This window comes from Triturus cristatus, chromosome 5_1 (assembly GCF_964204655.1).
Source record: "Triturus cristatus chromosome 5_1, aTriCri1.1, whole genome shotgun sequence".
NCBI lineage: Eukaryota > Metazoa > Chordata > Amphibia > Caudata > Salamandridae > Triturus > Triturus cristatus.
Genome location: NC_140587.1, coordinates 925035005 through 925049674, shown reverse-complemented (window position 1 = coordinate 925049674; position 14670 = coordinate 925035005). Strand labels below are relative to the sequence as shown.

General features: G+C 32.8%; 8 non-coding genes across 8 annotated transcripts; all 8 read right to left on the bottom strand.

The window, feature by feature from the left end:
- Positions 1-826: 826 nt before the first annotated feature.
- Positions 827-900, bottom strand: TRNAI-AAU (transfer RNA isoleucine (anticodon AAU)). Its single transcript has one exon. It is a non-coding gene; the product is annotated as a tRNA-Ile (tRNA).
- A 3426-nt stretch (positions 901-4326) lies between these two features.
- TRNAI-AAU (transfer RNA isoleucine (anticodon AAU)) lies at positions 4327-4400 on the bottom strand. Its single transcript has one exon. It is a non-coding gene; the product is annotated as a tRNA-Ile (tRNA).
- A 2830-nt stretch (positions 4401-7230) lies between these two features.
- On the bottom strand, positions 7231-7304 carry TRNAI-AAU (transfer RNA isoleucine (anticodon AAU)). The gene has a single exon. It is a non-coding gene; the product is annotated as a tRNA-Ile (tRNA).
- Positions 7305-10133: 2829 nt separating this feature from the next.
- On the bottom strand, positions 10134-10207 carry TRNAF-AAA (transfer RNA phenylalanine (anticodon AAA)). Its single transcript has one exon. It is a non-coding gene; the product is annotated as a tRNA-Phe (tRNA).
- Positions 10208-10731: 524 nt separating this feature from the next.
- TRNAI-AAU (transfer RNA isoleucine (anticodon AAU)) lies at positions 10732-10805 on the bottom strand. Its single transcript has one exon. It is a non-coding gene; the product is annotated as a tRNA-Ile (tRNA).
- A 1376-nt stretch (positions 10806-12181) lies between these two features.
- On the bottom strand, positions 12182-12255 carry TRNAF-AAA (transfer RNA phenylalanine (anticodon AAA)). Its single transcript has one exon. It is a non-coding gene; the product is annotated as a tRNA-Phe (tRNA).
- Positions 12256-12777: 522 nt separating this feature from the next.
- Positions 12778-12851, bottom strand: TRNAI-AAU (transfer RNA isoleucine (anticodon AAU)). The gene has a single exon. It is a non-coding gene; the product is annotated as a tRNA-Ile (tRNA).
- Positions 12852-14228: 1377 nt separating this feature from the next.
- TRNAI-AAU (transfer RNA isoleucine (anticodon AAU)) lies at positions 14229-14302 on the bottom strand. The gene has a single exon. It is a non-coding gene; the product is annotated as a tRNA-Ile (tRNA).
- Positions 14303-14670: the final 368 nt, after the last annotated feature.

Below are 14670 nucleotides of genomic sequence, written 5' to 3'. Positions count from 1 at the left end.
AAAAAATCTAAACTAGACTTTCCTAAATTACTTGTAATAAATGGGAGATTAATTACTTAGTGTTAGAACTTTGAACCATTAATGAATATTCAAGGCACTTTAACATTAATATGTAATTCCACATCTATATAAAATTTATTAATCGAATCTTTCTAGCAGCTCTTGCTCCAAAGAGGTATACAGTTAACAATGAGAGATAATAAAAAGCTTTCTTTTAACTCAGACACCTGGCCTGTACAGGGATCGAACCTGTGACCTTGGCGTTATTAGCACCACGCTCTAACCATCTGAGCTAACAGGCCACTGTGTGCACAGTTATGGGGGACAAGCATATGAAGAAGTGCTAATGACAGTGGACCCCAGATAGTTGGAATGCTTATTTTCAGCAGTTTACCTTTAAGATATATTTATATATTATCAACATGAAAAAACCAATATGAAATAAAAACTCAATATAAACAAGATTTTCATACTTAGTGTTAAAACTTAGAGCCATTAAAGTATTTTCCATGTGTTTTAGCAATAAACAATAATTCATCAACTATATTAAATTGATTCATCTAATCATTCTATCAGCTTCTGCCCAAAGGAAATATAGAGATAAACATCAGCCAGAAGAAAATGCTTGTAATAAATGAGAGATTTAGTTACTTAGTGTTAGAACTTACAACCAATAATGGATGTTCAAGGCACTTTAACATTAATATATAATTCCACATCTACATCAAATTGATTAATGTAATGATTCTAGCAGCTCTTGCTCCAAAGAGATATACAGTTAACAAAGAGACACAAGAAAAAGCATCTTTTATTTAACACAGAAACTTGGCCTGTACAGGGATCGAACCTGTGACCTTGGCGTTATTAGCACCACGCTCTAACCAACTGAGCTAACAGGCCGCTGTCCGTGCTGTGCTGGGGGACAAGCATATGAAGAAGTGGTAATGTCAGTGAACCCCAGATAGTTTGAAAGCTTATTTTCAGCTGTTTACCCATAAGGTATATTTATATATTATCGACATGAAGAAACAAATATCACAAAAAAATCAATACAAATGAGATTGTCATTCTTAGGGTTAAAACTTAGAACCATTAATGTATTTTCCATGTGGTTTAGCAATAAATATTAGTTCATCATCTATATTAAATTAATTCATCTACTCATTTTATCAGCTTCTGCTCAAAGGAAATATAGATTTAAAGAAGATACAGAAGAAAATGCATCTATTTCAACATTAAAGCAGTGTTAAGTGTTTGCTTGGAGAGTGGTAGAAAGTATGTTCTTGGCATTTTTAACTTCATGTTCTAACAGAATCAGATAATAGGCTTACTATATTTATAGCATACTACTGAAGAAATAACAGATGATGAAGTGCTACTGATTGTTAACCCGAGATAGATGGAAATCTTATATTCAGCTGTTTACATTCATGGTGTCTTTAAGCATTATCAAAAAATCAAAACTAGACTTTCCTAAATTACTTGTAATAAATGGGAGATTAATTACTTAGTGTTAGAACTTTGAAACATTAATGAATATTCAAGGCACTTTAACATTAATATATAATTCCACATCTATATCAAATGTATTAATCTAATCTTTCTAGCAGCTCTTGCTCCAAAGAGGTATACAGCTAACAATGAGAGATAAGAAAAAGCTTTCTCTTAACTCAGACACCTGGCCTGTACAGGGATTGAACCTGTGACCTTGACGTTATTAGCACCACGCTCTAACCATCTGAGCTAACAGGCCACTGTGTGCACAATGATGGGGGACAAGCATATGAAGAAGTGCTAATGACAGTGAACCCCAGATAGTTGGAATGCTTATTTTCAGCAGTTTACCTTTAAGATATATTTATATATTATCAACATGAAAAAACCAATATGAAATAAAAACTCAATATAAAGAGATTTTCATACTTAGTGTTAAAACTTAGAGCCATTAAAGTATTTTCCATGTGTTTTAGCAATAAACAATAATTCATCAACTATATTAAATTGATTCATCTAATCATTCTATCAGCTTCTGCCCAAAGGAAATATAGAGATAAAAATCAGACAGAAGAAAATGCTTGTAATAAATGAGAGATTTAGTTACTTAGTGTTAGAACTTACAACCATTAATGGATGTTCAAGGCACTTTAACATTAATATATTATTCCACATCTATATCAAATTGATTCAACTAATGATTCTAGCAGCTATTGCTCCAAAGAGATATACAGTTAACAAAGAGACACAAGAAAAAGCATCTTTTATTTAACACAGAAACGTGGCCTGTACAGGGATCAAACCTGTGACCTTGGCGTTATTAGCACCACGCTCTAACCAACTGAGCTAACAGGCCTCTGTTTGTGCTGGGCTGGGGGACAAGCATATGAAGAAGTGCTAATGTCAGTGAACCCCAGATAGTTCGAAAGCTTATTTTCAGCTGTTTACCCATAAGGTATATTTATATATGATCGACATGAAGAAACAAATATCACAAAAAAATCAATACAAATGAGATTTTCATTCATAGTGTTAAAACTTAGAACCATTAATGTATTTTCTATGTGGTTTAGCAATAAATAACAGTTCATCATCTATATTAAATTAATTCATCTACTCATTCTATCAGCTTCTGCTCAAAGGAAATATAGATTTAAACAAGATACAGAAAAAAATGCATCTATTTCAACATTAAAGCAGCGTTAAGTGTTTGCTTGGAGAGTGGTAGAAAGTATGTTCTTGGTATTTTTAACTTCATGTTCTAACAGAATCAGATAATAGGCTTACTATATTTATAGCATACTACTGAAGAAATAACAGATGATAAAGTGCTACTGATTGTTAACCCGAGATAGATGGAAATCTTATATTCAGCTGTTTACATTCATGGTGTCTTTAAGCATTATCAAAAAATCAAAACTAGACTTTCCTAAATTACTTGTAATAAATGGGAGATTAATTACTTAGTGTTAGAACTTTGAACCATTAATGAATATTCAAGGCACTTTAACATTAATATATAATTCCACATCTACATCAAATTGATTAATGTAATGATTCTAGCAGCTCTTGCTCCAAAAAGATATACAGTTAACAAAGAGACACAAGAAAAAGCATCTTTTATTTAACACAGAAACGTGGCCTGTACAGGGATTGAACCTGTGACCTTGGCGTTATTAGCACCACGCTCTAACCAACTGAGCTAACAGGCCACTGTTTGTGCTGGGCTGGGGGACAAGCATATGAAGAAGTGAGAATGTCAGTGAACCCCAGATAGTTTGAAAGGTTATTTTCAGCTGTTTACCCATAAGGTATATTTATATATTATTGACATGAAGAAATAAATATCACCAAAAAATCAATACAAATGAGATTTTTATTCTTAGTGTTAAAACTTAGAACCATTAATGTATTTTCTATGTGGTTTAGCAATAAACAATAATTCATCAACTATATTAAATTGATTCATCTAATCATTCTATCAGCTTCTGCCCAAAGGAAATATAGAGATAAACATCAGACAGAAGAAAATGCTTGTAATAAATGAGAGATTTAGTTACTTAGTGTTAGAACTTACAACCATTAATGGATGTTCAAGGCACTTTAACATTAATATATAATTCCACATCTATATCAAATTGATTCAACTAATGATTCTAGCAGCTCTTGCTCCAAAGAGATATACAGTTAACAAAGAGACACAAGAAAAAGCATCGTTTATATAACACAGAAACGTGGCCTGTATAGGGATCGAACCTGTGACCTTGGCGTTATTAGCACCACGCTCTAACCAACTGAGCTAACAGGCCACTGTTTGTGCTGGGCTGGGGGACAAGCATATGAAGAAGTGCAAATGTCAGTGAACCCCAGATAGTTTGAAAGCTTATTTTCAGCTGTTTACCCATAAGGTATATTTATATATGATCGACATGAAGAAACAAATATCACAAAAAAATCAATACAAATGAGATTTTCATTCTTACTGTTAAAACTTAGAACCATTAATGTATTTTCTATGTGGTTTAGCAATAAAAAACAGTTCATCATCTATATTAAATTAATTCATCTACTCATTCTATCAGCTTCTGCTCAAAGGAAATATAGAGATAAATATCAGACAGAAGAAAATGCTTGTAATAAATGAGAGATTTAATTACTTAGTGTTAGAACTTTGAACCATTAATGGATGTTCAAGGCACTTTAACATTAATAGATAATTCCACATCTATATCAAATTGATTCAACTAATGATTCTAGCAGCTCTTGCTCCAAAGAGATATACAGATAACATAGAGACAGAAGAAAAAGCATCTTTTATTTAACACAGAAACTTGGCCTGTACAGGGATCGAACCTGTGACCTTGGCGTTATTAGCACCACGCTCTAACCAACTGAGCTAACAGGCCGCTGTCCGTGCTGGGCTGGGGGACAAGCATATGAAGCAGTGGTAATGTCAGTGAACCCCAGATAGTTTGAAAGCTTATTTTCAGCTGTTTACCCATAAGGTATATTTATATATTATCGACATGAAGAAACAAATATCACAAAAAAAACAATACAAATGAGATTTTCATTCTTAGTGTTAAAACGTAGAACCATTAATGTATTTTCTATGTGGTTTAGCAATAAAAAACAGTTCATCATCTATATTAAATTAATTCATCTACTCATTCAATCAGCTTCTGCTCAAAGGAAATATAGAGATAAATATCAGACAGAAGAAAATGCTTGTAATAAATGAGAGATTTAGTTACTTAGTGTTAGAACTTACAACCATTAATGGATGTTCAAGGCACTTAAACATTAATATATAATTCCACATCTATATCAAATTGATTCAACTAATGATTCTAGCAGCTCTTGCTCCAAAGAGATATACAGATAACAAAGAGACAGAAGAAAAAGCATCTTTTATTTAACACAGAAACTTGGCCTGTACAGGGATCGAACCTGTGACCTTGGCGTTATTAGCACCACGCTCTAAGCAACTGAGCTAACAGGCCGCCACTCGTGCTGGGCTGGGGGACAAGCATATGAAGAATTGCTAATGTCAGTGAACCCCAGATAGTTTGAAAGCTTATTTTCAGCTGTTTACCCATAAGGTATATTTATATATTATCGACATGAAGAAACAAATATCACAAAAAAATCAATACAAATGAGATTTTCATTCTTAGTGTTAAAACTTAGAACCATTAATGTATTTTCCATGTGGTTTAGCAATAAATAACAGTTCATCATCTATATTAAATTAATTCATCTACTCATTCTATCAGCTTCTGCTCAAAGGAAATATAGATTTAAACAAGATACAGAAGAAAATGCATTTATTTCAACATTAAAGCAGCGTTAAGTGTTTGCTTGGAGAGTGGTAGAAAGTATGTTCTTGGCATTTTTAACTTCATGTTCTAACAGAATCAGATAATAGGCTTACTATATTTATAGCATACTACTGAAGAAATAACAGATGATGAAGTGCTACTGATTGTTAACCCGAGATAGATGGAAATCTTATATTCAGCTGTTTACATTCATGGTGTCTTTAAGCATTATCAAAAAATCAAAACTAGACTTTCCTAAATTACTTGTAATAAATGGGAGATTAATTACTTAGTGTTAGAACTTTGAACCATTAATGGATGTTCAAGGCACTTTAACATTAATATATAATTCCACATCTATATCAAATTGATTCAACTAATCATTCTAGCAGCTCTTGCTCCAAAGAGATATACAGATAACAAAGAGACACAAGAAAAAGCATCTTTTATTGAACACAGAAACTTGGCCTGTACAGGGATCGAACCTGTGACCTTGGCGTTATTAGCACCGCGCTCTAACCAACTGAGCTAACAGGCCGCCATTCGTGCTGGGCTGGTGGACAAGCATATGAAGAATTGCTAATGTCAGTGAACCCCAGATAGTTTGAAAGCTTATTTTCAGCTGTTTACCCATAAGGTATATTTATATATTATCGACATGAAGAAACAAATATCACAAAAAAATCAATACAAATGAGATTTTCAATCTTAGTGTTAAAACTTAGAACCATTAATGTATTTTCCATGTGGTTTAGCAATAAATAACAGTTCATCATCTATATTAAATTAATTCATCTACTCATTCTATCAGCTTCTGCTCAAAGGAAATATAGATTTAAACAAGATACAGAAGAAAATGCATCTATTTCAACATTAAAGCAGCGTTAAGTGTTTGCTTGGAGAGTGGTAGAAAGTATGTTCTTGGCATTTTTAACTTCATGTTCTAACAGAATCAGATAATAGGCTTACTATATTTATAGCATACTACTGAAGAAATAACAGATGATGAAGTGCTACTGATTGTTAACCCGAGATAGATGGAAATCTTATATTCAGCTGTTTACATTCATGGTGTCTTTAAGCATTATCAAAAAATCAAAACTAGACTTTCCTAAATTACTTGTAATAAATGGGAGATTAATTACTTAGTGTTAGAACTTTGAACCATTAATGAATATTCAAGGCACTTTAACATTAATATGTAATTCCACATCTATATCAAATTTATTAATCTAATCTTTCTAGCAGCTCTTGCTCCAAAGAGGTATACAGCTAACAATGAGAGATAATAAAAAGCTTTCTTTTAACTCAGACACCTGGCCTGTACAGGGATCGAACCTGTGACCTTGGCATTATTAGCACCACGCTCTAACCATCTGAGCTAACAGGCCACTGTGTGCACAGTGATGGGGGACAAGCATATGAAGAAGTGCTAAGGACAGTGAACCCCAGATAGTTGGAATGCTTATTTTCAGCAGTTTACCTTTAAGATATATTTATATATTATCAACATGAAAAAACCAATATGAAATAAAAACTCAATATAAACGAGATTTTCATACTTAGTGTTAAAACTTAGAGCCATTAAAGTATTTTCCATGTGTTTTAGCAATAAACAATAATTCATCAACTATATTAAATTGATTCATCTAATCATTCTATCAGCTTCTGCCCAAAGGAAATATAGAGATAAACATCAGACAGAAGAAAATGCTTGTAATAAATGAGAGATTTAGTTACTTAGTGTTAGAACTTACAACCATTAATGGATGTTCAAGGCACTTTAATATTAATATATAATTCCACATCTACATCAAATTGATTAATGTAGTGATTCTAGCAGCTCTTGCTCCAAAGAGATATACAGTTAACAAAGAGACACAAGAAAAAGCATCTTTTTTTTAACACAGAAACTTGGCCTGTACAGGGATCGAACCTGTGACCTTGGCGTTATTAGCACCACGCTCTAACCAACTGAGCTAACAGGCCGCCGTTTGTGCTGGGCTGGGGGACAAGCATATGCAGAATTGCTAATGTCAGTGAACCCCAGATAGTTTGAAAGCTTATTTTCAGCTGTTTACCCATAAGGTATATTTATATATTATCGACATGAAGAAACAAATATCACAAAAAAATCAATACAAATGAGATTTTCATTCTTAGTGTTAAAACTTAGAACCATTAATGTATGTTCTATGTGGTTTAGCAATAAATAACAGTTCATCATCTATATTAAATTAATTCATCTACTCATTCTATCAGCTCCTGCTCAAAGGAAATATAGAGATAAACATCAGACAGAAGAAAATGCTTGTAATAAATGAGAGATTTAGTTACTTAGTGTTAGAACTTTGAACCATTAATGGATGTTCAAGGCACTTTAACATTAATATATAATTCCACATCTATATCAAATTGATTCAACTAATGATTCTAGCAGCTCTTGCTCCAAAGAGATATACAGATAACATAGAGACAGAAGAAAAAGCATCTTTTATTTAACACAGAAACTTGGCCTGTACAGGGATCGAACCTGTGACCTTGGCATTATTAGCACCACGCTCTAACCAACTGAGCTAACAGGCCGCTGTCTGTGCTGGGCTGGGGGACAAGCATATGAAGAAGTGCTAATGTCAGTGAACCCCAGATAGTTTGAAAGCTTATTTTCAGCTGTTTACCCATAAGGTATATTTATATATTATCGACATGAAGAAACAAATATCACAAAAAAATCAATACAAATGAGATTTTCATTCTTAGTGTTAAAACTTAGAACCATTAATGTATTTTCCATGTGGTTTAGCAATAAATAACAGTTCATCATCTATATTAAATTAATTCATCTACTCATTCTATCAGCTTCTGCTCAAAGGAAATATAGATTTAAACAAGATACAGAAGAAAATGCATTTATTTCAACATTAAAGCAGCGTTAAGTGTTTGCTTGGAGAGTGGTAGAAAGTATGTTCTTGGCATTTTTAACTTCATGTTCTAACAGAATCAGATAATAGGCTTACTATATTTATAGCATACTACTGAAGAAATAACAGATGATGAAGTGCTACTGATTGTTAACCCGAGATAGATGGAAATCTTATATTCAGCTGTTTACATTCATGGTGTCTTTAAGCATTATCAAAAAATCAAAACTAGACTTTCCTAAATTACTTGTAATAAATGGGAGATTAATTACTTAGTGTTAGAACTTTGAACCATTAATGGATGTTCAAGGCACTTTAACATTAATATATAATTCCACATCTATATCAAATTGATTCAACTAATCATTCTAGCAGCTCTTGCTCCAAAGAGATATACAGATAACAAAGAGACACAAGAAAAAGCATCTTTTATTGAACACAGAAACTTGGCCTGTACAGGGATCGAACCTGTGACCTTGGCGTTATTAGCACCATGCTCTAACCAACTGAGCTAACAGGCCGCCGTTCGTGCTGGGCTGGTGGACAAGCATATGAAGAATTGCTAATGTCAGTGAACCCCAGATAGTTTGAAAGCTTATTTTCAGCTGTTTACCCATAAGGTATATTTATATATTATCGACATGAAGAAACAAATATCACAAAAAAATCAATACAAATGAGATTTTCAATCTTAGTGTTAAAACTTAGAACCATTAATGTATTTTCCATGTGGTTTAGCAATAAATAACAGTTCATCATCTATATTAAATTAATTCATCTACTCATTCTATCAGCTCCTACTCAAAGGAAATATAGAGATAAACATCAGACAGAAGAAAATGCTTGTAATAAATGAGAGATTTAGTTACTTAGTGTTAGAACTTACAACCATTAATGGATGTTCAAGGCACTTTAACATTAATATATAATTCCACATCTATATCAAATTGATTCAACTAATGATTCTAGCAGCTCTTGCTCCAAAGAGATATACAGATAACAAAGAGACAGAAGAAAAAACATCTTTTATTTAACACAGAAACTTGGCCTGTACAGGGATCGAACCTGTGACATTGGCGTTATTAGCACCACACTCTAACCAACAGAGCTAACAGGCCGCCGCTCGTGCTGGGCTGGGGGACAAGCATATGAAGAATTGCTAATGTCAGTGAACCCCAGATAGTTTGAAAGCTTATTTTCAGCTGTTTACCCATAAGGTATATTTATATATTATCGACATGAAGAAACAAATATCACAAAAAAATCAATACAAATGAGATTTTCAATCTTAGTGTTAAAACTTAGAACCATTAATGTATTTTCCATGTGGTTTAGCAATAAATAACAGTTCATCATCTATATTAAATTAATTCATCTACTCATTCTATCAGCTTCTGCTCAAAGGAAATATAGATTTAAACAAGATACAGAAGAAAATGCATCTATTTCAACATTAAAGCAGCGTTAAGTGTTTGCTTGGAGAGTGGTAGAAAGTATGTTCTTGGCATTTTTAACTTCATGTTCTAACAGAATCAGATAATAGGCTTACTATATTTATAGCATACTACTGAAGAAATAACAGATGATGAAGTGCTACTGATTGTTAACCCGAGATAGATGGAAATCTTATATTCAGCTGTTTACATTCATGGTGTCTTTAAGCATTATCAAAAAATCAAAACTAGACTTTCCTAAATTACTTGTAATAAATGGGAGATTAATTACTTAGTGTTAGAACTTTGAACCATTAATGAATATTCAAGGCACTTTAACATTAATATGTAATTCCACATCTATATAAAATGTATTAATCGAATCTTTCTAGCAGCTCTTGCTCCAAAGAGGTATACAGTTAACAATGAGAGATAAGAAAAAGCTTTCTTTTAACTCAGACACCTGGCATGTACAGGGATCGAACCTGTGACCTTGGCATTTTTAGCACCACGCTCTAACCATCTGAGCTAACAGGCCACTGTGTGCACAGTCATGGGGGACAAGCATATGAAGAAGTGCTAATGACAGTGAACCCCAGATAGTTGGAATGCTTATTTTCAGCAGTTTACCTTTAAGATATATTTATATATTATCAACATGAAAAAACCAATATAAAATAAAAACTCAATATAAACGAGATTTTCATACTTAGTGTTAAAACTTAGAGCCATTAAAGTATTTTCCATGTGTTTTAGCAATAAACAATAATTCATCAACTATATTAAATTGATTCATCTAATCATTCTATCAGCTTCTGCCCAAAGGAAATATAGAGATAAACATCAGCCAGAAGAAAATGCTTGTAATAAATGAGAGATTTAGTTACTTAGTGTTAGAACTTACAACCATTAATGGATGTTCAAGGCACTTTAACATTAATATATAATTCCACATCTACATCAAATTGATTAATGTAATGATTCTAGCAGCTCTTGCTCCAAAGAGATATACAGTTAACAAAGAGACACAAGAAAAAGCATCTTTTATTTAACACAGAAACTTGGCCTGTACAGGGATCGAACCTGTGACCTTGGCGTTATTAGCACCACGCTCTAACCAACTGAGCTAACAGGCCACTGTCTGTGCTGGGCTGGCGGACAAGCATATGATGAAGTGGTAATGTCAGTGAACCCCAGATAGTTTGAAAGCTTATTTTCAGCTGTTTACCCATAAGGTATATTTATATATTATCGACATGAAGAAACAAATATCACAAAAAAATCAATACAAATGAGATTTTCATTCTTAGTGTTAAAACTTAGAACCATTAATGTATTTTCCATGTGGTTTAGCAATAAATAACAGTTCATCATCTATATTAAATTAATTCATCTACTCATTCTATCAGCTCCTGCTCAAAGGAAATATAGAGATAAACATCAGACAGAAGAAAATGCTTGTAATAAATGAGAGATTTAGTTACTTAGTGTTAAAACTTACAACCATTAATGGATGTTCAAGGCACTTTAACATTAATATATAATTCCACATCTATATCAAATTGATTCAACTAATGATTCTAGCAGCTCTTGCTCCAAAGAGATATACAGATAACAAAGAGACAGAAGAAAAAGCATCTTTTATTTAACACAGAAACTTGGCCTGTACAGGGACCGAACCTGTGACATTGGCGTTATTAGCACCACACTCTAACCAACTGAGCTAACAGGCCGCCGCTCGTGCTGGGCTGGGGGACAAGCATATGAAGAATTGCTAATGTCAGTGAACCCCAGATAGTTTGAAAGCTTATTTTCAGCTGTTTACCCATAAGGTATATTTATATATTATCGACATGAAGAAACAAATATCACAAAAAAATCAATACAAATGAGATTTTCAATCTTAGTGTTAAAACTTAGAACCATTAATGTATTTTCCATGTGGTTTAGCAATAAATAACAGTTCATCATCTATATTAAATTAATTCATCTACTCATTCTATCAGCTTCTGCTCAAAGGAAATATAGATTTAAACAAGATACAGAAGAAAATGCATCTATTTCAACATTAAAGCAGCGTTAAGTGTTTGCTTGGAGAGTGGTAGAAAGTATGTTCTTGGCATTTTTAACTTCATGTTCTAACAGAATCAGATAATAGGCTTACTATATTTATAGCATACTACTAAAGAAATAACAGATGATGAAGTGCTACTGATTGTTAACCCGAGATAGATGGAAATCTTATATTCAGCTGTTTACATTCATGGTGTCTTTAAGCATTATCAAAAAATCAAAACTAGACTTTCCTAAATTACTTGTAATAAATGGGAGATTAATTACTTAGTGTTAGAACTTTGAACCATTAATGAATATTCAAGGCACTTTAACATTAATATGTAATTCCACATCTATATAAAATGTATTAATCGAATCTTTCTAGCAGCTCTTGCTCCAAAGAGGTATACAGTTAACAATGAGAGATAAGAAAAAGCTTTCTTTTAACTCAGACACCTGGCATGTACAGGGATCGAACCTGTGACCTTGGCATTTTTAGCACCACGCTCTAACCATCTGAGCTAACAGGCCACTGTGTGCACAGTCATGGGGGACAAGCATATGAAGAAGTGCTAATGACAGTGAACCCCAGATAGTTGGAATGCTTATTTTCAGCAGTTTACCTTTAAGATATTTATATATTATCAACATGAAAAAACCAATATAAAATAAAAACTCAATATAAACGAGATTTTCATACTTAGTGTTAAAACTTAGAGCCATTAAAGTATTTTCCATGTGTTTTAGCAATAAACAATAATTCATCAACTATATTAAATTGATTCATCTAATCATTCTATCAGCTTCTGCCCAAAGGAAATATAGAGATAAACATCAGCCAGAAGAAAATGCTTGTAATAAATGAGAGATTTAGTTACTTAGTGTTAGAACTTACAACCATTAATGGATGTTCAAGGCACTTTAACATTAATATATAATTCCACATCTACATCAAATTGATTAATGTAATGATTCTAGCAGCTCTTGCTCCAAAGAGATATACAGTTAACAAAGAGACACAAGAAAAAGCATCTTTTATTTAACACAGAAACTTGGCCTGTACAGGGATCGAACCTGTGACCTTGGCGTTATTAGCACCACGCTCTAACCAACTGAGCTAACAGGCCGCTGTCTGTGCTGGGCTGGCGGACAAGCATATGATGAAGTGGTAATGTCAGTGAACCCCAGATAGTTTGAAAGCTTATTTTCAGCTGTTTACCCATAAGGTATATTTATATATTATCGACATGAAGAAACAAATATCACAAAAAAATCAATACAAATGAGATTTTCATTCTTAGTGTTAAAACTTAGAACCATTAATGTATTTTCCATGTGGTTTAGCAATAAATATTAGTTCATCATCTATATTAAATTAATTCATCTACTCATTCTATCAGCTTCTGCTCAAAGGAAATATAGATTTAAAGAAGATACAGAAGAAAATGCATCTATTTCAACATTAAAGCAGTGTTAAGTGTTTGCTTGGAGAGTGGTAGAAAGTATGTTCTTGGCATTTTTAACTTCATGTTCTAACAGAATCAGATAATAGGCTTACTATATTTATAGCATACTACTGAAGAAATAACAGATGATGAAGTGATACTGATTGTTAACCCGAGATAGATGGAAATCTTATATTCAGCTGTTTACATTCATGGTGTCTTTAAGCATTATCAAAAAATCTAAACTAGACTTTCCTAAATTACTTGTAATAAATGGGAGATTAATTACTTAGTGTTAGAACTTTGAAACATTAATGAATATTCAAGGCACTTTAACATTAATATATAATTCCACATCTATATCAAATGTATTAATCTAATCTTTCTAGCAGCTCTTGCTCCAAAGAGGTATACAGCTAACAATGAGAGATAAGAAAAAGCTTACTCTTAACTCAGACACCTGGCCTGTACAGGGATTGAACCTGTGCCCTTGGCGTTATTAGCACCACGCTCTAACCATCTGAGCTAACAGGCCACTGTGTGCACAGTGATGGGGGACAAGCATATGAAGAAGTGCTAATGACAGTGAACGCCAGATAGTTGGAATGCTTATTTTCAGCAGTTTACCTTTAAGATATATTTATATATTATCAACATGAAAAACCCAATATGAAATAAAAACTCAATATAAACGAGATTTTCATACTTAGTGTTAAAACTTAGAGCCATTAAAGTATTTTCCATGTGTTTTAGCAATAAACAATAATTCATCAACTATATTAAATTGATTCATCTAATCATTCTATCAGCTTCTGCCCAAAGGAAATATAGAGATAAAAATCAGACAGAAGAAAATGCTTGTAATAAATGAGAGATTTAGTTACTTAGTGTTAGAACTTACAACCATTAATGGATGTTCAAGGCACTTTAACGTTAATATATAATTCCACATCGACATCAAATTGATTAATGTAATGATTCTAGCAGCTCTTGCTCCAAAGAGATATACAGTTAACAAAGAGACACAAGAAAAAGCATCTTTTATTTAACACAGAAACATGGCCTGTACAGGGATCGAACCTGTGACCTTGGCGTTATTAGCACCACGCTCTAACCAACTGAGCTAACAGGCCACTGCTTGTGCTGGGCTGGGGGACAAGCATATGAAGAAGTGCTAATGTCAGTGAACCCCAGATAGTTTGAAAGGTTATTTTCAGCTGTTTACCCATAAGGTATATTTATATATTATTGACATGAAGAAACAAATATCACCAAAAAATCAATACAAATGAGATTTTTATTCTTAGTGTTAAAACTTAGAACCATTAATGTATTTTCTATGTGGTTTAGCAATAAACAATAATTCATCAACTATATTAAATTGATTCATCTAATCATTCTATCAGCTTCTGCCCAAAGGAAATATAGAGATAAACATCAGACAGAAGAAAATGCTTGTAATAAATGAGAGATTTAGTTACTTAGTGCTAGAACTTACAAC